This window comes from Tachyglossus aculeatus, chromosome 1 (assembly GCF_015852505.1).
Source record: "Tachyglossus aculeatus isolate mTacAcu1 chromosome 1, mTacAcu1.pri, whole genome shotgun sequence".
In the NCBI taxonomy this organism is placed as follows: domain Eukaryota; kingdom Metazoa; phylum Chordata; class Mammalia; order Monotremata; family Tachyglossidae; genus Tachyglossus; species Tachyglossus aculeatus.
In genome coordinates this window covers 39,711,050-39,733,199 of record NC_052066.1, presented here as the reverse complement: position 1 = coordinate 39,733,199, position 22,150 = coordinate 39,711,050, and the positions used below count along the sequence as shown (strand labels likewise).

The following is a 22,150-nucleotide window of genomic DNA, read 5'->3' as shown; positions in this document are numbered from 1 at the left end:
CATGGGCTTATGGGGGAGAGATGGGGAGAAGAGAGAAGCTCATGTACCTTTTCTTTTTACAATTTCACCCAGAATTCTAGGGCACCTTTTTCAAATTTCAGTTTGCATTACCCTGTAGTCTTCATTAATGTAGTGAGGGTTTGCTTCCCTTAGGGGTGGCTCCCTCTTCGAGGCAGGATGGCCTGATGGAAATGCCAAGAACTGGAAGTCTGGAGACCTAGGTTCTAGTTTCAGCTCTGTCTTGTGCCTGCTGTGTGACCTTGGGTAAGTCAGGTAACTTCTCTGTGCCTCAGTTTCTTCATCTGTAAAATACAGGTATACTACCTCTTCTCCCTCTTCTTAGATTGTGAGCCTCATGTGAAACAGGGACTATTTCTTGTAGTTCCCCCACCACATTTTTTATGGCATTTGTTAAATGCTTACTATGTGCTAGCCACTGAACTAAGTTCTGGGGTAGATACAAAATATTTGGGTTGGACATAAAGCACAGAGTGCTTGTCTCACAAAGCACTCACAATCTTAATCCCCATTTCACAAATGAGGAAGTAGAAGCACAGAGAAGTTATATTATTATTACTGGTACACTCTGATTTTCCTTGCCAGGTGAAAAAAATAAGATCAATACTTTGAATTTTTTTGCAGCCCCAATTACGCACCCAACTTCGAAATCCTCCGGAAACCTCCATGAGAAGTTTCAAACTTTATTTGATGGGAACAGGGGAATAAAAGGTCAAATATGCTTTGTTCCTATTTTGCTAAGCAAGTGCTGAGGAACTGAGAGGTAATTATTCATGGTTACACAGTAAATCAGTGAAAGAACCAGGAATAGAAAACAGGACTTTAAACTTCCACTTGGTCGCTTTATACGCAATTAGACCAGATAGTGCTTCATCATCCTTTTCTCTTCATCAAATTCTTTCTTAGAATAGAACCACTCTTTTACTGTCAAGCCTTTTCTGTCCCAAATGGAGTCTCTAGTTTGGAACTCTTACCTTAAAAAAGCTATTATTTCATTTCTTATCTCCAGTGTGAGTTTGGAATAAGTCTAAATTTGAGATGAGAGCCACATAGAATAAGGGTCCAATACTTGCTAGGTTTTTTTTTTTGTTTATTTGTTTTGTTTTTAAAGGAATATTCTAGTGTGCCACTTAGGGGAATAAATTCATAATTCACTAAGTGGTGCTCCTTCAAAACCTGTAAGTGATATGGAGCTACGCTAAGCACCTACCTCATACCTAGGGAAGAACTCGCCCATAGATAATAATGATGATGATGATGATAGTAATAGTATTTGTTAAGCATTTACTATGTGCCGGGCACTGTTCTAAGACCTGGGGTAGATAGAAGATAATTGGTTGGACACAATCCCTGCACCACATAGGGCTCCCAGTCTTGATCCCCATTTTCAGAAGAGGAAACTGAGGCACAGAGAAGTGAAGTGACTCACCCTAGGTCACACAGCAAAGTGGAGGATACAAGATTAGAACCCAGGTCATTCTGACTCCCAGGCCTGTGCTGTAGTTGAATTAATTAAACATGGGCTGTGGTTCTGGGCTATGAATAACTTGAATATGGAAGTTTGTTTGCTGGTGTGTCTTGTGATGCTTTTTGGTTTCCTTGTTTGTTGGATAAGTTTTTTTTTTCTCCTCTTGATTTGGGTCCACTAATCTTTTTCCCAGTTTTATCTTCTGGAAAATTGAATGACTGAATAGAAAAAAAATGAGAGGAAGGTAATTTTGCATAGGGAAACTTAATCAAGCACCAAAGCGCATAGCTTTCTTTTTACCTTATAAATTTAAGGATTTTTTAATGCTAGTTGTTAAGCATTTATTTTGCACCAAGCACTGTACTAAGCGTCGGGATAGATACAAAATAATCAGGGTAGACACCATTCTCATCCCATTGGGGACTCACAGTCTAAACAGGAGGGAATAGGATTTAATCCCCATTTTACATATGAGGGAACTGAGGCACAGAGAAATTAAGTGACTTGCTGAAGTCACCCAGTAGAAATGTGGTACCCTCCCAAAGGTTTAGTACAATGCTCTGCAAACAGTAAGTGCTCAATAAATATGATTGAATGAATGAATAGAGCCTGGATTAGAACCCAGATTCTCTATCTCCCTGGCCTTTGCTCTTTCCACTAGGCCATACTACTTCCCATCCAGACAAAAAGTTTTAATTATTTTAAAGGATAGATTTAGGTGCTAAGTATTGAACTGATAAACTCAGACATCAGCATGGAAAATCTCCCTTTTCCACTCTGCCAACCTGACTCCAGTAGGCTACAAAGAGTAAGACAAAAAACCCGCCATTGAGAAGACTTCAGTGGACTTCAAAGAGACACACTGACTAATAAAGAGTCACATCTCCTGCAAGAGGCTTTTTTGGTTAAAGCCTCTTTTCCCCAACTTCCTTTCCCTTCTGTGTCATCTCTACAGTTGGGTTTGTGACCTTTGGGCATTTGATATTCATCCCACCCTCAACCCCATAGTACATATATGAACACACATACACACACACATATATATATAAACTATAAATTGTGTATTATGAATTATTTCTTTATATTAATGTCTTTTTCCCTCTAGACTGTAAACTTGTTGTGGGCAGGGAATATGTCTGCCAACTTTGTTGTATTGTACTTTCTCAAGCACTTAGTACAGTGTTCTGCACATTGTAAGGACTCAATAAATACCACTGATTGATCGATTGATTAAAGGTTAAAAATGTACTTCTTATCCTCTGCTTCTTTGTCCTGGGTAAATTGACTTGTTAAGTACTAAACCTCGCTTTTTGGAAATAGTCTTTTTCATGTTTTCTTTGCATTATTTTGAGTTTTGGATTCATTTGAGGGTCACCAAGGGACAGGCATTGTTTACACAAACACAGAAACCACACACCTGTAATTGTTTAACAATGCTGAATTATTGCTGACTTGTAATCCTCATAATCTGGTTCCCTACAGAACCTGATTTAGGTTTCAGATTTTCTCCTGGGTCTTGGTAAATGGCTCAGCAAAATGTTGTTCAGCTGATTGCAATGAGGGACATGTGTTCATGGTTTTGGATCTTTATGCTGAGAAGTTTCCATTTCAAAATTAAATCCAGAGGAAAATTGCATAAGCCTCATATTTCCCAATTCGGTACAAGTTCAACAGATGGAATAAAAATAGGTGGGGAAAATACATGAAATAAGTTTACATTTTCATGTGGTTGAGCACTGTAGCATAGATCAATCTTATCAGCACTAGACCTAGACTTTGCTGAGCATGTGGCAAGACTGGATTCCTGAAGCCTGCTCCAATCTTATATTGCCATTCTTCAGGCTTTGTGGGTCTACCTCTTGTGGATTTTGAGGGACATAAAATAAATCAGCTTAGAGGAAGGGGACAGAGCAGAAAATACAATCACTTAACTGGGGACAAAATGCCTGTTCTCCCTCTTTCTTAGACTATGAGCCCCTGGTGAGGCAGGAACTGTGTCAAATAATAATAAAAATAACGTCAATAATAATTATAATAATAATTTTGGCATATGTTAAGTGTTTACTCTTTCCAAGCACTGTACTAAACACTGGAATAGATACAAAATAGGTTGGATACAGTCTCCCAAATGCTCACTGTCACAGTAGGAGGGAGAACAGGACTTAGCTTTCCATTTTACAGATGAGGGAACTGAGACACAGAAAAGTTAAGTGACTTGCCCCAAATATCACAGTGGGCGGCATTCTCCATCTACCCCACTCCCTTGGAGAACTCATTTGCTCACATGGCTTCCACTACTGCCTTCATATGGGTGATATCCAAATCTACATCTCACCTGAACTCTCTCCCCCTCTGCAGTCTTGCATTTCCTCCTGCCTCCAAGACATCTCTTCTTAGATGTCCTCCCATCACATCAAACTTAACATGTCTAAAACAGAACTTTTTATCTCCCCACCCAAACCCTCGCCCTCACTTTTCCATCAGTGTAAAGGCGCCACCATCCTTCCTGTCTCACAAGCCTGTAACCTTGGCATTAACCTTGACTCCTCCCACTCCCTCTGTGTCACTCTTCATCCTGGATCTGTACTCTTTACTCACCCTGCCTTCAGCCCCACAGCACTTGAAGGCACATCATGGCTCAGTGGAAAGAACTTGGGAGTTGGAGGCTATGGGTTCTAATCCCTGCTCCTCCACTTGTCTGCTGTGTGACCTTGGGCAAGTCACTTCACTTCTCTGCGCCTCAGTTACCTCATCTGTAAAATGGAGATTAAGACTGTGAGCCCCACGTGGAACAACCTGATTACCCTGTATCTCCCTCAGCACTTAGAACAGTGTTTGGCACATAGTAAACGCATAACAAATATCATCATTATTATTGTATACATATTTGCATTGTATTTATATTAATATCTGCCGACCCCCAGACTATAAGCTCCCTGTCGGCAGGGAACGTGTTTACCAACTCTGTTATATTGTAATAATAATGGCATTTATTAAGTGCTTACTATGTGCAAAGCACTGTTCTAAGCGCTGGGGAGCTTACAAGGTGATTAGGTTGTGCCACGGGGGACTCACAGTCTTCATCCCCATTTTACAGATGAGGGAACTGAGGCACAGAGAAGTGAAGTGACTTGCCCAGTGTCACACAGCTGACAATTGGCAGAGCTGGGATTCGAACCCATGACCTCTGACTCCAAAGCCCGTGCTCTTTCTGCTGAGCCATGCTGCTTCTCAATAAAAATAATAATAATATTGTACTCTCTCAAGTGCTTAGTACAGTATTCCTTACATAGTAAGTACTCAATAAATATGACTGATTAATTGATTGATTTGACCAGCGAAATTACACGTGATCATCATTTCCATATGTTTACTGTGAAGCTTCAGTGGATGACTTCCCATCCCAAAGTTGCCAGATTTGGTGAAAGGCAATTCCGTGGTCACTCTGCCCATGCCAGTCAAGAGTCTGTAAACTTTGATCATGTCCTCTCTTGTCTTTTCTAATCCTTTCCATCCACCCATCTTCTCTGTTAGTTCTCCAGCTCTCTTGTGCCCTTCCTAAAATGTAGCAATCAGAAATGCAGGCAGCATTTAAGGTCCAAAGGCTCCATGGTTTTGTAGAAACTATGTGTTTTGGATTCTTTGCTCTCTCCTTCCTGGGGATGCCCATTATCCAGTTGGTTTTTTTGACTGTTCCCATCCATAGGATCTACTTAAAAGGGGTCAGCAGTGTCTTCAGCTCTCCTTCCTGAGTTTTTGTTGTTTTTTAATGGTATTTATTAAGCTTACTATATGACTGTACTAAGCACTGGGGTAGATACAGCCTAATCAGATTAGACACCATCCATGTCCCACATGGGGCTCTCAGTATTTATCCCCATTTTACAGATGAGGTAACTGAGACACAGCGAAGTGAAGTGAATTGCCCAAGGTCACACAGCAGACAAATGGCAGAGCTGGGATTAGAACCCAGGTCCTCCTAACTACTGTACCTTGCTCTATCCACTAGGCCATGGTGCACTGATAGTTCAGAGCTCGTAATAATATAGTTGCAATTTGAATTATTTTTCTTCGGGGATATTACACTGCATGTATTCTTCTGCTAAAATCTCTAGGCTCAGTGCTTGTGAGCAGGGAGCATATCTGCCAACTCTGTATTGTAGTCTCTCAAACACTTAATAATAATAATAGTTATGGTATTTATTAAGTACTTACTATGTGCCAGGCACTGTACTAAGTACTCTGTACAGGGCTCTGCACACAGTAAGTGCTCAATAACTACCATTGATTGGTTCCCACCTGCTATTTTTCAGCTCACATCACACGGCTTTGTCAAGTCTTCCTGGAGTTTGTCCCCACTTGCATGACATCTCACCACCCAGAAAATCTTAATGCCATCTGGAAATATGAAGATTTCTCAGTGCACTTCCTCTTCCATCCCATTTTTGAAGCTGGCTAGTAAATGCATCCTGGCACTGATCAGTTAATCATCGGCATTTATTGATAACTTCCTGTATGCAGAGTACTGAGCTAAGCACTTGGGAGAGTACAATACAGTAGAGTTAGTAGACACAATCCCTGCCTGCAAGAAGCTTACAATCTAGTGGGAGAGACAGTCATTGAAATAAATTACAGGAAAGTCTAAGATTATGTACATAAATGCGGTGGGAGTGGGGCGAATATTGAAGTGCCCAGGTGGTAGGTGATGCAAAAGGAGAAGGAAAATAAAGTGGGGAGAGGGTACTCGGAAGGAAGACTTCTTGGAGGAGATAGGATTTTCATAGGGCACCGATGAGGAGGATGATGGTCTGTTGAATATAAGGGCTGAGGGGTGGGAGGCGTAGTTCCACACAAGCCATATGAGCCAGGGGTCGATGGCGAACCTGAAGAGATCGAAGCACATGAAGAAAGTTGGCATTAGAGGAGCAAAGTGTGCAGTCTTGGTTGTAGTGGGAGATGCGAGAGGCTTGGTGGAAAGGAGATTGCTGATTGCATGCCTTAAAGCTGATGTTTATCCCCGGAAGACCACACTGGTTCCACCTCTCTGTCCTAAAAAGCTGCCATTCTCATCTTCACTCCCTTTCCTATCTTTCAGTTATTTTCTAATATAATAATTGTGGTATTTGTTAAGTCTTTTGAGTTCAACATAAATATTCATGTTAAAGTATGCCTACTCCTCTAAACTGTAAACATGTTTTGTCAGGGAACATGTCTGCCAAGTTTGTTGAACTGTACTCCCCCCAAGCACTTAGTACAGTGCTCTGCACACCAGTGCTCAACAAATACCATTATTGATTGATGGATTCAACTGTTTGGTGGACCCACTAATTAGCATCAGGTCCTGTTGCTTTCAATTCCGTGACAATGAGGATTATAATAATAATAATAATGGCACTTATTAAGCGCTTACTATGTGCAAAGAACTGTTCTAAGCGCTGGGGAGGTTACAAGGTGATCAGGTTGTCCCAAGTGGGGCTTACAGTCTTAATCCCCATTTTACAGATGAGGTAACGGAGGCTCAGAGAAGTGAAGTGACTTGCCCAAAGTCACACAGCTGACAAGTGGCGGAGTCGGGATTTGAACCCATGACATCTGACTCCAAAGCCCAGGCTCTTTTCACTGAGCCACGAACCACTCCCTCAGAAGCACTTATTCTTAATATTTTATTTCCCTTGAACACTCTCAGATTTATCAATAGCATTGACAACTCGTAGAGCCCACCATGCCTCTCCCCAAATTGAGCCCCGTGGCAGATATTTCTTGAACCCCACAAGTTGCAGTACATAGCATGCAGGGCAGTAGACACAATCCCTGCCTCTGAGGAGTTTAACGGCTAACAGGAAAAGCCCATTTTTTTCTTCCTATATGATTGCTCCACCTGGAAAACTAAGCTGTGAAGAGCCAAAGGATAATTCGTGCTTTTCATTCTATCCCAGGAGCTGAGCCTGAGAGGTTATAAAGGGCCAGTCACAGCTCACAGTTTTTCCCTGTGTGTCATTATGCTTTTCTGCTGTCAGGGCTCCTCAGGACTTCCAAGATATTCATTGAATAAGTTTTCTATAAGTGAAGACCATACACAGCTGAGTCGTTTCAATTTTTTTTTTTATTCAGAAGGTGCCCCTGGCATTTGATGTATTAGACAGTTGTTCAACTGGGGAATACATTGACCTCCGAGATCCATTGTTCCTTATTTAAATGGAATGCCGTGATTCAGAAATTTATATCCTCCATTCCTTGCTGGGCCTCTCAGCTTTGCACCTTCCCTTCTCTGTAGGTCACAGTGAAGGTTATTGTTTATTCCATTGTCATATGGGCTCTCATAGTTCATTACTTAATATCAATTTTCATCTCCTCCTTTATAGCTCAGAATTTGTTTTTAGGTGATGGGCTTAATGTTGCTGGGAGGTTTCCTTATTTGTTTATAAAGAGTGGCCCTCTCCATTCTATTTAAGTTGCAAACCAGTGTCTTAGTGTAATCGCTTCATTTAGCAGGCTGCAGAGTATTTCATTATACACTTATACACTTTAGATACCTAAAATCAAGAGTACCAATTCAGGCACCCAAACAGAAATGACACTGTCTAAAAGCTGGTTTCTAAAGTCTTTTTTTATGGCATTTGCTAACTGTTTACCATGTGCTGTCTACTTGTTTTGTTTTGTTGTCTGTCTACCCCTTCTAGACTGTGATCCGGTATCTGACCTTGGCTTCACAGGCTCCGTCCTCTCCTGGTTCTCTTCTTATCTCTCCGGTCGTTCATTCTCAGTCTCTTTTGCAGGCTCCTCCTCCCCCTCCCATCCCCTTAATGTGGGGGTTCCCCAAGGTTCAGTGCTTGGTCCCCTTCTGTTCTCGATCTACACGCACTCACTTGGTGACCTCATTCGCTCCCACGGCTTCAACTATCACCTCTACGCTGATGACACCCAGATCTACATCTCTGCCCCTGCTCTCTCCCCCTCCCTCCAGGCTCGCATCTCCTCCTGTCTTCAGGACATCTCCATCTGGATGTCTGCCTGCCACCTAAAGCTCAACATGTCAAAGACTGAACTCCTTGTCTTCCCTTCCAAACCCTGCCCTCTCCCTGACTTTCCCATCACTGTTGATGACACTACCATCCTTTCCGTCTCACAAGCCCGCAACCTTGGTGTCATCCTCGACTCCGCTCTCTCCTTCACCCCTCACATCCAAGCCGTCACCAAAACCTGCCGGTCTCAGCCTCGCAACATTGCCAAGATCCGCCCTTTCCTCTCCATCCAAACCGCTATCCTACTCATTCAAGCTCTCATCCTATCCCGTCTGGACTACTGCATCAGCCTTCTCTCTGATCTCCCATCCTCGTGTCTCTCCCCACTTCATGCTGCTGCCCGGATTGTCTTTGTCCAGAAACGCTCTGGGCATGTTACTCCCCTCCTCAGAAATCTCCAGTGGCTACCAATCAATCTGCGCATCAGGCAGAAACTCCTCACCCTGGGCTTCAAGGCTCTCCATCACCTCACCCCCTCCTACCTCACCTCCCTTCTGTCCTTCTACAGCCCACCCCGTACCCTCCGCTCCTCTGCCGCTAATCTTCTCACCGTACCTCGTTCTCGCCTGTCCCGCCATTGACCCCCAGCCCACGTCCTCCCCCGGGCCTGGAATGCCCTCCCTCTGCCCATCCGCCAAGCTAGCTCTCTTCCTCCCTTCAAGGCCCTACTGAGAGCTCACCTCCTCAAGGAGGCCTTCCCAGACTGAGCCCCCTCCTTCCCCTCCCCCTCATCCCCCTCTCCATCCCCCCGTCTTACCTCCTTCCCTTCCCCACAGCACCTGTATATATGTATATATGTATGTACGTATTTATTACTCTATTTTACTTGTACATATCTATTCTATTTATTTTATTTTGTTAGTATGTTTGGTTTTGTTCTCTGTCACCCCCTTTTAGACTGTGAGCCCACTGTTGGGTAGGGACTGTCTCTATATGTTGCCAACTTGTACTTCCCAAGTGCTTAGTACAGTGCTCTGCACACAGTAAGCGCTCAATAAATACGATTGATTGATTGATTGATTGATTGAGGGGTTTACAGTTCAGTGGGGAAGATGGATATTAAAATAAATCACGTGTACAGGTGAGGGGAAGAAATCCCATTCTCCTGTCTCTCCCCACTTCAGTCTATACTTCATTCTACTGCCCGGATTATCTTTGCACAGAAATGCCCTGGGCATGTCACTCCCCTCCTCAAAAATCTCCAGTGGTTGCCCATCAATCTTCGAATCAAGCAAAAACTCCTCACTCTCGGCTTCAAAGCTCTCCATCCCCTCGCCTCCTCCTACCTCAATTCCCTTCTCTCCTACTACAGCCCAGCCCGCACACTCCACTCCTCAGCTGCTAACCTCCTAATTGGGCCTAGTTCTCACCTGTCCAACCATCGACTCCTGGCCCATGTCCTACCTGATGATGATGATGATGATGGCATTTATTAAGCGCTTACTATGTGCAAAGCACTGGAATGCCCTCCCTTCACACATCCGCCAAACTAGCTCTCTTCCTCTCTCCAAAGCCCTACTGAGAGCTCATCTCCTCCAGGAGGCCTTCCCAGACTGAGCCCCTCCTTTTTCTTCTCCTCCTCCTCCTTCTCCCCTCCCCATCACCCCCCTCCCTCCCTCTGCCCTCTCCCATTCCCCTCCCCAAAGCACTTGTGTGTATTTGTACATATTTATTACTCTTTATTTTATTAGTGATGTGTATATAGCTATAATTCTATTTATTCTGACAGTTTTGACACCAGTCTACGTGTTTTGTTTTGGTGTCTCTCTCCCCCTTCTAGACTGTGAGCCCATTGTTGGGTAGGGACCATCTCTGTATGTTGCCAATTTGTACTTACCAAGCACTTAGTACAGTGCTCTGCACACAGTAAGCGCTCAATAAATACAACTGAATGAATGAATGAATGAATGAAATGCTACAGTGCTTGGGGGTGGACTGTGAATACCCAAGTGCGTACGTGATACGTTCTGAGAATCCAGAGTCAAAGTACTATTTTCAAATATGATCTGAGAAGTACTTTTCAGTAGTCATATAATCCTGAGTATACCAGTTAAAGGTATTTTTAATGGTATTTGTTAAGCACTTACTTTGCGTCAACACTGTTCTAAGCACTGTAAATAAGCATAAGTAAATCAGGTTGGATACAATCCCTGTCCCATGTGGAGGCACACAGTCTAAGGAAGGGGGAGAACAGATATCAATCAATCAATCATATTTATTGAGCACTTACTGTGTGCAGAGCACAATACTAAGCGCTTGGGAAGTACAAGTTGGCAACATATAGAGACAGTCCCTACCCAACAGTGGGCTTACAGTCTAGAAGCCCCCACCATTCGAATCGAAGCCCCCACCATATCGAATCACCATTTTGCAGTGGAGGAAACTGAGGCACAGAGCAGCAAAGTGACTTACCCAAGGTCACATAGCAGCCAAGTGATAGAGTCAGGATTAGAACCCAGGTCCTCTGAATCCCAGGTCCGGGCTCTTTTCGCAAGGCCATGCTACTTCTGACTATTGTTGTGGTTATCATCAGTGGCATTTATTAAGCACTTAGGATGTGCAGAGCACTGTACTAAGTGCTTGGGAGAGTACAATTCAATGGGTCTAATATTTAGTCGGGCATCTTTGTGTAACAGAATCATATTAGGACAGAGAAATATTACAGAAGAGTAAGAAATTGTAGTGATTGGCCACAAATTAACAGCAATCTGTCCCCTTGTACATTTTGGTTTGTATTGTATACCTCCAGATAGAGGCTGATCCAGTTGAGTAGTGGCAGCGCAGCACAGATAGAAGAATCAAGGGTTAAGAGCATGTATATTTTTTAGACCTCATTGAAATATCTCCACCTGATTTTGATGCTTAATACTCTGGGAGAATTTGGCCAAGCCCATTTCAAAAACCACACTGAAAATGGATTTCTTCAAGTTTCTGTGTTTGAAACATTTTCATTTTAGAGCATTTTTTTTTCCTCTTCTAAAAGCTGAGTAGATCTTTCTTATGGTAATTTAAGTGCTTACTATGTGCCAGACACTGTAGTGCTAGGGTAGATACAATCAGGTTGGACACAGTCCCTGTCCCTCATGGGGCTCACAATCCTAATTCCCGTTTTGCAGATAAGATAACTGAGGCACAGAGAGGTTGGGTGATTTGCCCAAGGTCACACGGCGGACAAGTGGTGGAGCCAGGATTAGAGCCCAGGTACTTCGGACTCCCAAGCCCATGCTGTATCTACTAGGCTACGCTTGTAAGATTCACTTCAAATAATATGCTAATGACTTGGAAAACTTCATTTTGGGGACGATAAAAGCTGCATTGCTCATGCACAAATATAGATTTTACATATCTCTGCATAACCTGAAAAACAATCAAGCCATATTTTATACCCTTATTGAAAAATCCATGAAACCTCCGAGGGAGGTTTGGTTTGCTTCCCAAGTACCGAAGAAGAGATTAGATTGCAAGCCAACTGCAGGGAGGGACATTGTCTTTGCTTCTTTTATATTCTCCCAATATCCTTGGTTCATCTTTCTCATACAAACCATATGTTCAGCCTGTCACCAAACCCTGTCGGTCTGCCCTCACGGCATTGCTAAAATCTTCTGTTTCCTCTCCATCCAAACTGCCACTCTGCTTATCCTATCCAAGCACTTATCCAGCGTGGCTCAATGGAAAGAGCACGGACTTTGGAGTCAGAGGTCATGGGTTCAAATCCCGGCTCCGCCACTTGTCAGCTGTGTGACTTTGGGCAAGTCACTTCTCTGGGCCTCAGTTACCTCATCTGTAAAATGGAGATTAAGACTGTGAGCACCCTTGGGACCACTTGATCACCTTGTAACCTCCCCAGCGCTTAGAACAGTGCCTTGCACATAGTAAGCGCTTAATAAATGCCATTATTATTATTATTATTGTCTCTATCTGTTGCCGAATTGTACTTTCCAAGCACTTAGTACAGTGCTTTGCACACAGTAAGTGCTCAATAAATACAGTTGAATGAATGAATGAATGTGCCAGGCACTATACTAAGTGCTGGGGTAGATACAAGATAATCAGATTGTACGCAGTCCATATCCCACATAGGCTCACAGTTGTAATCCTCATTTCACAGATGAGGTGACCGAGGACCAGAGAAGTGAAGTGACTTGCCCAAGGTCACACAGCAGACAAGTGGCAGAGCCAGGATTAGTACTCAGGTCATAAGTCTTGATCTGGAATATAGGAACATAGAATCAACTGACTGGTTGACCAGCCTGAATTTTACTTGGAGATTTAGCTCTAAGCTCCTTATGGGCAGGTGTGAGTACAATACAATAGGGTTGGCAGACATGATGATGATGATGATAATAGTGGCATTTGTTAAGCTCTTACCATGTGTCAGGCACTGTACTTAGCCCTGGAAAGATATGAAATAATCAGGTGCTACACAGTCCCTGCCTCACGTGGGGCTTACAGTCTATGAATCTGTACAATCCTTGTAGGTAGGAATCGTGTCTACCAACTCTATAATAATAATAATAGTGGCATTTGTTAAGCACTTATTATGTGCAAAGCACTGTTCTAAGCATTGGGGGGATACAAGGTGATCACGTTGTCCCACGTGGGGCTCACAGTCTTAATCCCCATTTTACAGATGAGGTAACTGAGGCTCAGAAAAGTTAAGTGACTTGCCCAAGGTCATACAGCAGACACGTGGGGGAGCTGGGATTAGAACCCATGACCTCTGACTCCCAAACTCATGCTCTTTCCACTGAGCCATGCTGCTTCTCTAGTCATGCTGCTTCTCTGCACTACTTCTCTGGACTACTGCACTAGCCTTCTCTCTGATCTCCCATCCTCGTGTCTCTCTCCACTTCAATCCATACTTCATGCTGCTGCCCGGATTATCTTTGTCCAGAAACGCTCTGGACATATTACTCCCCTCCTCAAAAACCTCCAATGGCTACCGATCAATCTGCGCATCAGGCAGAAACTCCTCACCCTGGGCTTCAAGGCTGTCCATCACCTCGCCCCCTCCTACCTCACCTCCCTTCTCTCCTTCTACTGCCCAGCCCGCACCCTCCGCTCCTCCACCACTAATCTCCTCACCGTACCTCGCTCTCGCCTGTCCCGCCATCGACCCCCGGCCCACGTCATCCCCCGGGCCTGGAATGCCCTCCCTCTGCCCATGCGCCAAGCTAGCTCTCTTCCTCCCTTCAAGGCCCTGCTGAGAGCTCACCTCCTCCAGGAGGCCTTCCCAGACTGAGCCCCTTCTTTCCTCTCCCCCTCGTCCCCCTCTCCATCCCCCCGTCTTACCTCCTTCCCTTCCCCACAGCACCTGTATATATGTATATATGGTTGTACATATTTATTACTCTATTTATTTATTTATTTATTTATTTTACTTGTACATTTCTATCCTACTTATTTTATTTTGTTGGTATGTTTGGTTCTGTTCTCTGTCTCCCCCTTTTAGACTGTGAGCCCACTGTTGGGTAGGGACTGTCTCTATGTGATGCCAATTTGTACTTCCCAAGCGCTTAGTACAGTGCTCTGCACATAGTAAGCGCTCAATAAATACGATTGATTGATTGATTGATTGATTCTCTATTTGTACTGTACTTTTCCAAGTGCTTAGTACAATGCTCTGCACACAATAAGTACTCGATAAATAGCATCGATCGATTTGTGTAACAGTTCTCCAGATAATTTGGACCAAAAACTGAACTTGTTTATCTCAATTTGCTACAAGATGGTAGCAGCCTTCATTTTTCTTTGAATACTTATCCAGGCCCTTCTCGGGGCGGGACACCAGTGAACCCCACTGAGCACCTGCAACAGGCTCCTCTGTTGCTTCCCCGCTGCAGCCCAGCTTTCCAACTCTTCAGTATGGTAGTCCCCTGAGTGCTTAGCATAGTGTGCTTCACAAAGAAAGTGCTTAATACATGCCATTGATTAATTGATTCATGGAGAAACTTGGAGGCTCAGCCCAGTTCCCTGGGCATCCGTGGGCATCCCTGGCCCTGCTTAAACATCAGCAGTAGGGGAGCGGCAGGGTTTGGGTTTTGCGCCAGGGTTGTGAGTCAGTACCACCCTCCCATCCTCTACCCTGGGAATTTCTAGGGTAGGTAGTCCAAGAAACACAGACCACTTATCAGGTAAAGGGACTAGCGTTACAGTACCCAGAAACACTTGGGACATAGAAATCCTGTTTTCTCTCCCCGCACTTCCCTCCCTGCCTCCTGCTCTTGTGTTTTCTACTGGGCCCCAAGAGATTGCAAACTCTTTAAGGGCAGGAAACAGTATCCAACCTTGGCTTCACTGACACTTTCCTGTCCTGGTTCTCCTCATACCTGTCTGCGGCTCCTCAGTCTCTTTTGCAAATTCTTCCTCTGACTCCCATCTTCTAACTGTGGGAATCCCTCTAGGCTCAGTTCTGGGTCCCCTTCTTTTCTCCATCTACACCCACTCTCTTGGGGAGCTCATCTGCTCTCAAGGTGTCAACTAAGCAAATAACTTCCACACCTGCATCTCCAGCCTCCAACTTCTCCCCTTCTCTGAAGCAGTGTGGCTCAGTGGAACGAGCCCGGGTTTGGGAGTCAGAGATCATGGGTTCAAATCCCAGCTCCGTTGCTTGTCAGCTGTGTGACTTTGGGCAAGTCACTTAACTTCTCTGTGCCTCAGTTACCTCATCTGTAAAATGGGCATTAAGACTGTGAGCCCCACGTGGGACAACCTGATCACCTTGTATCGTCCCCAGTGCTTAGAACAGTGCTTTGCGCAAAGGTGAGAAATTAGGGAGGGAAAATAAGGTAGGGAGATGTGTACTTGGCCAGGGAAGGCTTCCTAGAGGAGATATGATTCTAGTAGGGCTTTGAACCCTATCCCATATGGGGCTAACAATCTCAATCCCCATTTTACAGATGAGGTAACAGAGGCACAGAGAAGTGAAGTGATTTGACCAAGGTTGCACAGCAGACAAGTAGCAGAGCCAGACTAGGAACCCATGACCTTCTGACTCCCAGACCAGTGCTCTATCCATTAGGCCATGGACGGGAGAGGGTAGAGATAGGATTCAGAGAGGTCAGTGGGTAGACTGGTGCAGTAATCAAGGCAGGAAATGAGTGCTTGGATCAATCAGAAGCAGTGTGGCTTAGTGGAAAGAGCACACACTTGGTAATCAGAGGATGTGGTTTCTAATCCAAGCTCCGCCACTTGTCTGTTGTGTGACGTTGGGCAAGCCACTTAACTTCTCTGTGCCTCAGTTGCCTTATCTGTAAAATGGGGATTAAGATTGTGAGCACCACATGGGGCAACCTGACTACCTTGTATCTACCCCAGTGATTAGAACAGTGCTTGGCACATAGTAAGTGCTTAACAAAGACCATAATTATTATTATTTTTTTCAGCGTGGTAGCAGTTTGGTTGGTGATGGGGAGGGGAGGGCAGAGTCTAGAGATATTATGAAGATAGAATCGACAGGATTTTGTTACAGATAGAATGTGTGGATTGAATGAGAGTGATGAGTCACGGATAATACCAAGGTTACAGGCTTTTGAGACAGGCAGTGGTGCTGTCTACCATAATAGGAAAGTCAGGGGAAGGACAGGGTTTGGGTGGAAAGATGAGAAGTTCTGTTTTGAACATGTTAAGCTTGAGGTCTTGGTGGGATATCAATATAGAGATGTCTTGAAGGCAGGAGGAAATGCAAGAATGCAGAGAAGGAGAGAGGTGAGAGGACTGGAGATGTAGATTTGGGAATCATTAACATAATGGTGGTAGTTGAAGCCATGGGAGCAAATGTTCCCCAAGGCAGTGAGTGTAAGTGGAGAATAAAACGGGACCAAGAACTGAGCTGTGAGGAACTCTCACAGGTAGAAGGGTGGGAGGCAGAGGAGGAGTCAGATAAAAAGAAGGAGCAGGAGAGGACAATGTTGTAATAATTGGGGTCTCTGTTAAGCGCTCACTTTGTGTCAGCCACTGTGTGTCAGCCACTGTTATAAACGCTGAGGTAGATACAAGGTAATCAGATTCCCCGTGGTGCTCATAGTCTAAGTAAGAAGGAGAACAGGTATTGAATCCCCATTTTCCAAACAGGGAACTGAGGCCCAGAGAAGTTAAGTGATTTGCCCAAGGTCACATAACAGTCAAGTGGCGGAGCTGGGATTAGAACCCAGGTAATAATAATAATGGCGTTTATTAAGTGCTTACTATGTGCAAAGCACTGTTCTAAGCCCTGGGGAGGATACAACGTGATCAGGTTGTCCCCCGGGGGCTCACAGCCTTAATCCCCATTTTACAGATGAGGTAACTGAGGCACAGAGAAGTGAAGTGACGCCCAAAGTCACACAGCTGACAGTTGGCAGAGCCGGGATTTGAACCCATGACCTCTTACTCCTAAAGCCCGTGCTCTTTCCACTGAGCCACGCTGCTTCTCTGTCTTCTGACTCCCAGGCCCGCGCTCAGTGGAAAGAGCACGGGCTTGGGAGTCAGGGTCATGGGTTCAAATCCCAACTCTTCCACTTGTCAGCTGTGTGACTTTGGGCAAGTCACTTCTCTGTGCCTCAGTTACCTCATCTGTAAAATGGGGACTAAGACTGTGAGCCCCACATGGGACAACCTGGTAACTTTGTATCTACCCCAGCGTTTAGAACAGTGCTTGGCACATAGTAAGCGCTTAACAAATGCCATCATTATTGTTGTTATTATTATTATTTCCACTAGGCTACACTGCTTCCCAACAATCTACATGTAATAATTAGTGTAGTGTTAGGGTGTTAGACTGGAAAGATAGTGAAGAGACATTAAAATGACATCAAACCCTGTGGGTAACAAATGTGACAGTGAGCAAAGAACCATCTTGGCATGTCCATGAATTTCATTCAATCGCATTTATTGGGCACTTACTGTGTGCAGAGCACTGTACTAAATGCTTGGGAAGTACAAGTCAGCAACATATAGAGACCATCCCTACCCATCAACGGGCTCACAGTCTGGAAAGGGGAGACAGACAACAAAACAAAACATGTAGACAGGTGAAAATCGTCAGAATAAATAGAATTATTGCTATATGCACATCATTAACAAAACAGAGTAGTAAATATGTACAAGTAAAATAAATGCAGTAATAAATCTGTACAAATATATACAAGTGCTGTGGGGAGGGGAAGGAGGTAGGGTGGCAGGGGGATGGGGGGGAGGAGAGGGAAAAGGGGGCTCAACCTGGGAAGGCCTCCTGGAGGAGGTGAGCTCTCAGTAGGGCTTTGAAGGCAGGAAGAGAGCTAGTTTGGTGGATGTGTGGAGGGAGGGCATTCCAGGTCACGGGAAGGATGAGGGCAGGGGGTCGACGGTGGGACAGGCGAGAACGAGGCCCAGTGAGGAGGTTAGCGACGGCAGAGGAGCGGAGGGTGCGGGCTGGGCTGGAGAAGGAGAGAAGGGAGGTGAGGTAGGAGGGGGCGAGGTGATGGAGAGCCTTGAAGCCGAAGGTGAGGAGTTTTTGCTTGATAGGTGGGTTGACAGGCAACCACTGGAGATTTTTGAGGAGGGGAGTGACATGCCCAGAGCGTTTTTGTACAAAGATAATCTGGGCAGCAGAGTGTAGACTGAAGCGGGGAGAGACAGGAGGATCGGAGATCAGAGAGGAAGCTGATGTAGTAATCCAGTCAGGATAGGATGAGAGATTGAACCAGCAAGGTAGTGGGATGGAGACGAAAGGGCAGACCTTGGCGATGTTGTGGAGGTGAGACCGGCACGAAATGGAAGGGATTGTCTGTAATGCATCAATCGCATCACTCGCCAGTGCTGATAAAAATCTCACTCTGTAGCAACCTCTTCAAACCAGAAGGGCAGCTCTGGACATCTAATAATTTAATTGGAAATAGCTATTGCATGCCAGGAAGAAATCCAGAAAGTCAGTTGAATTCTTATCTAAAGCCATAAAGTTTGGGTGTGATTCATCCACAGGGGAGGTGAATCATGAAAAACTGAATAAACACTGCCAAAGCACCCACTGAATCAAGCCTATAAGTCTATAAAACTCTGTTGGTGCCTCACAGGGCATTCTTTCTTTATAGTAGAATTCAACTTCTACTAACTCGGTCATTTTTTTTTTAAAAAAAAGGCCAAGTGAAAAGAGCATGGGCCTGGTCGTTAGAGGACCTGGGTTCTAGTCCTGACTCTGCCTTCTGCTTTGTTACTTTGGGCAAGTCACTCAACTTCCCTGTGCCTCAGTTATCTCATGGGTAAAATGGAGATTCATTACCTGTTCTTCCTACTTAGACTGTGAGCCCATGTGGGACAGGGACTGTGTCCAACCTGATTACTTATATCTACCCTAGCGCTTAGAAAAGTTCTTAGAACAGTGCTTGACACACAGAACGTGCTTAACGAGTACCGTTATTATCATTAATATTATTACCAGCGATAATAATGAAAAAGCAGCCGTTCTGCCAATTTGTCTGAAGTTTAGGCAGTGAATTGCTCCCCAATTATTCATTCCAGATATTTGTTCTCCTGCAAAGACACCAGAGGATGAAAGGCAGGTGACTCACTGAAGAACAGACAGATGCTGGAAATTAGTTAAAGTGAAAATCCACCTAGGGCTCTCCTGCCCCATGTAGGTGGAGAACAAAGCAACCGTGAAATTAATTTTTTTTACCATTTAGATTTATTGGTGTTGGAATAGAGGTAGTGATTATGTGAATGTAAATTAATTTCAGCAGTTCTCTGTAATCTGCGTTGTGACAGGAATAATCACTGGAAATATGGTAATGAGCATAACAAACAAAGGCTTGTTTGTTTACTTGTACCTTTAAAATATTCGAGAAACAGGAGCAGAATCTGTAAAGTCCCATTTTGTTTATCTACCTTGCCTTACCCCCATTCTCACCCCAAGGTTCAGTTCTCTGTCCCCTTCTGTTCTCAATCTACACTCACTCCCTTGGTGACCTCATATGCTCCCACGGCTTCAACTATCATCTCTAAACTATCATCTCTATGCTGATGACACCCAAATCTACATCTCTGCCCCTGCTCTCTCCCCCTCCCTCCAGGCTCGCATCTCCTCCTGCCTTCAGGACATCTCCATCTGGATGTCTGCCCACCACCTAAAACTCAACATGTCCAAGACTGAACTCCTTGTTTTCCCTCCCAAACCCTGCCCACTCCCTGACTTTCCCATCACTGTTGATGGCACTACCACCCTTCCCCTCTCACAAGCCCGCAACCTTGGTGTCATCCTTGAGTCCTCTCTCTCATTCACCCCTCACATCCAAGCTGTCACCAAAACCTGCCGGTCTCACCTCCGCAACATTGCCAAGATCCGCCCTTTCCTCTCCATCCAAACCGCTACCCTGCTCGTTCAAGCTCTCATCCTATCCTGTCTGGACTACTGCATCAGCCTCCTCTCTGATCTCCCATCCTCGTGTCTCTCCCCGCTTCAATCCATACTTCACGCCGCTGCCCAGATTGTCTTTGTCCAGAAACGCTCTGGGCATGTTACTCCCCTCCTCAGAAATCTCCAGTGGCTACCAATCAATCTGTGCATCAGGCAGAAACTCCTCACCCTCGACTTCAAGGCTGTCCATCACCTCGCCCCCTCCTACCTCACCTCCCTTCTCTCCTTCTACAGCCCAGCCCACACCCTCCGCTCCTCTGCCGCTAATCTCCTCACCGTGCCTCGTTCTCGCCTGTCCCGCCGTCGACCCCCAGCCCATGTCATCCCCCTGGCCTGGAATGCCCTCCCTCTGCCCATCCGCCAAGCTGGCTGATGGAATTGAAATACCTGACACATGATAAGTAGCACTTCTTGCTGGAATGTTGGATGAAAGGGTCAATTTGGGTAGAGAATCAATCAATCAATCGTATTTATTGAGCGCTTACTGTGTGCAGAGCACTGTACTAAGCGCTTGGGAAGTACAAGTTGACAACATATAGAGACAGTCCCTACCTGACAGTGGGCTCACAGTCTAGAAGGGGGAGACAGAGAACAAAACCAAACATATTAACAAAATAAAATAAATAGAATAGATATGTACAAGTAAAATAAATAAATAAATAGAGTAATAAATATGTACAAACATATATACGTATATACAGGTGCTGTGGGGAAGGGAAGGAGGTAAGACGGGGGGAAGGAGAGGGGGTGCGAGGGGGAGAGGAAGGAGGGGGCTCAGTCTGGGAAGGCCTCCTGAAGGAGGTGAGCTCTCAGTAGGGCTTTGAAAGGATGAAGAGAGCTAGCTTGGCGGATGTGCGGAGGGAGGGCATTCCAGGCCAGGGGGAGGACGTGGGCCGGGGGTCGAAGGCGGGGCAGGCAGGAATGAGGCATGGTGAGGAGTTTAGCGGCAGAGGAGCGGAGGGTGCGGGCTGGGCTGGAGAAGGAGAGAAGGGAGGTGAGGTAGGAGGGGGCGAGGTGATGGACAGCCTTGAAGCCGAGAGTGAGGAGTTTCTGCCTGATGCGTAGGTTGATTGGTAGCCACTGGAGATTTTTGAGGAGGGGAGTAACATGCCCAGAGCATTTCTGGACAAAGACAATCCGGGCAGCAGCATGAAGTGGGGAGAGACACGAGGATGGGAGATCAGAGAGAAGGCTAATGCAGTAGTCCAGACGGGATAGGATGAGAGCTTGAACGAGCAGGGTAGCGGTTTGGATGGAGAGGAAAGGGCGGATCTTGGCAATGTTGCGGAGCTGAGACTGGCAGGTTTTGGTGACGGCTTGGATGTGAGGGGTGAATGAGAGAGCGGAGTCGAGTATGACACCAAGGTTGCGGGCTTGTGAGACGGGAAGAATGGTAGTGCCGTCAACAGAGATGGGAAAGTCAGGGAAAGGGCAGGGTTTGGGAGGGAAGACAAGGAGTTCAGTCTTGGACATGTTGAGTTTTAGGTGGCGGGCTGTACTAAACACTGGGGAGATAAAATAACAATCAGGTTAGGCACAGTCCCTATCCCACATGGGGCTCACAGTCTTAAGTAGGAGGGACAACAGGTATTGAATCTCCATTTTGCAGCTGAGGCAACAGTGGTACAGAGAAGTGAAGTGACTTACCCACAGTCACATGGCTGAACAAATGGCAGAGCCAGGATTAGAACCCTGGCCTTTGATTAGAACCCTGGCCTTTTGGCCTTTTGGCCTTTTGGCTAAGATCAAGTGTAGTATCTGTTCTTATCCGTTTAATATCTGATACGTCTTCGATGTGAAGACACTGTGTTAAGCAGCTTTTTGGAGAAAGGAGGTGGGTTGGGAGCTTGCTCCGTCCCCTCCACGCATTGGCCTGTTACTGCAGTATTTCCAGGCTAGGTGTTTTTTTTCTTTTTTCTTTTTTCTTTTTATTTACAGAAGCAGCGTGGTTCAGTGGAAAGAGCACAGGCTTTGGAGTCAGAGGTGATGGGTTCAAATTCCGACTCCGCCAATTGCCAGCTGTGTGACTTTGGGCAAGTCACTTAACTTCTCTGTGCCTCAGTTCCCTCATCTGTAAAATGGGGATTAAGACTGTGAGCCCCATGTGGGACAACCTGATCACCTTGTAACCTTCCCAGCGCTTAGAACAGTGCTTTGCACATAGTAAGTGCTTAATAAATGCCATCACCCAGGACATCTGACTCTCAGGGCCATGCTCTTTCCACTAGGCCATGCTTCTTCTCTTTATTTCCTTGCTGTTAGAATTCCAAG

General features: G+C 45.2%; 1 protein-coding gene and 1 non-coding gene across 3 annotated transcripts in view; both read left to right on the top strand.

Moving 5' to 3' along the window:
- The window catches only part of PPM1L (protein phosphatase, Mg2+/Mn2+ dependent 1L), a 395,821-nt gene that overhangs the window by 345,139 nt on the left and 28,532 nt on the right, over positions 1-22,150 (top strand). The window lies entirely within an intron of this gene.
- Positions 21,599-21,789, top strand: LOC119936846. Its single transcript, XR_005453862.1, has one exon. It is a non-coding gene; the product is annotated as a U2 spliceosomal RNA (small nuclear RNA).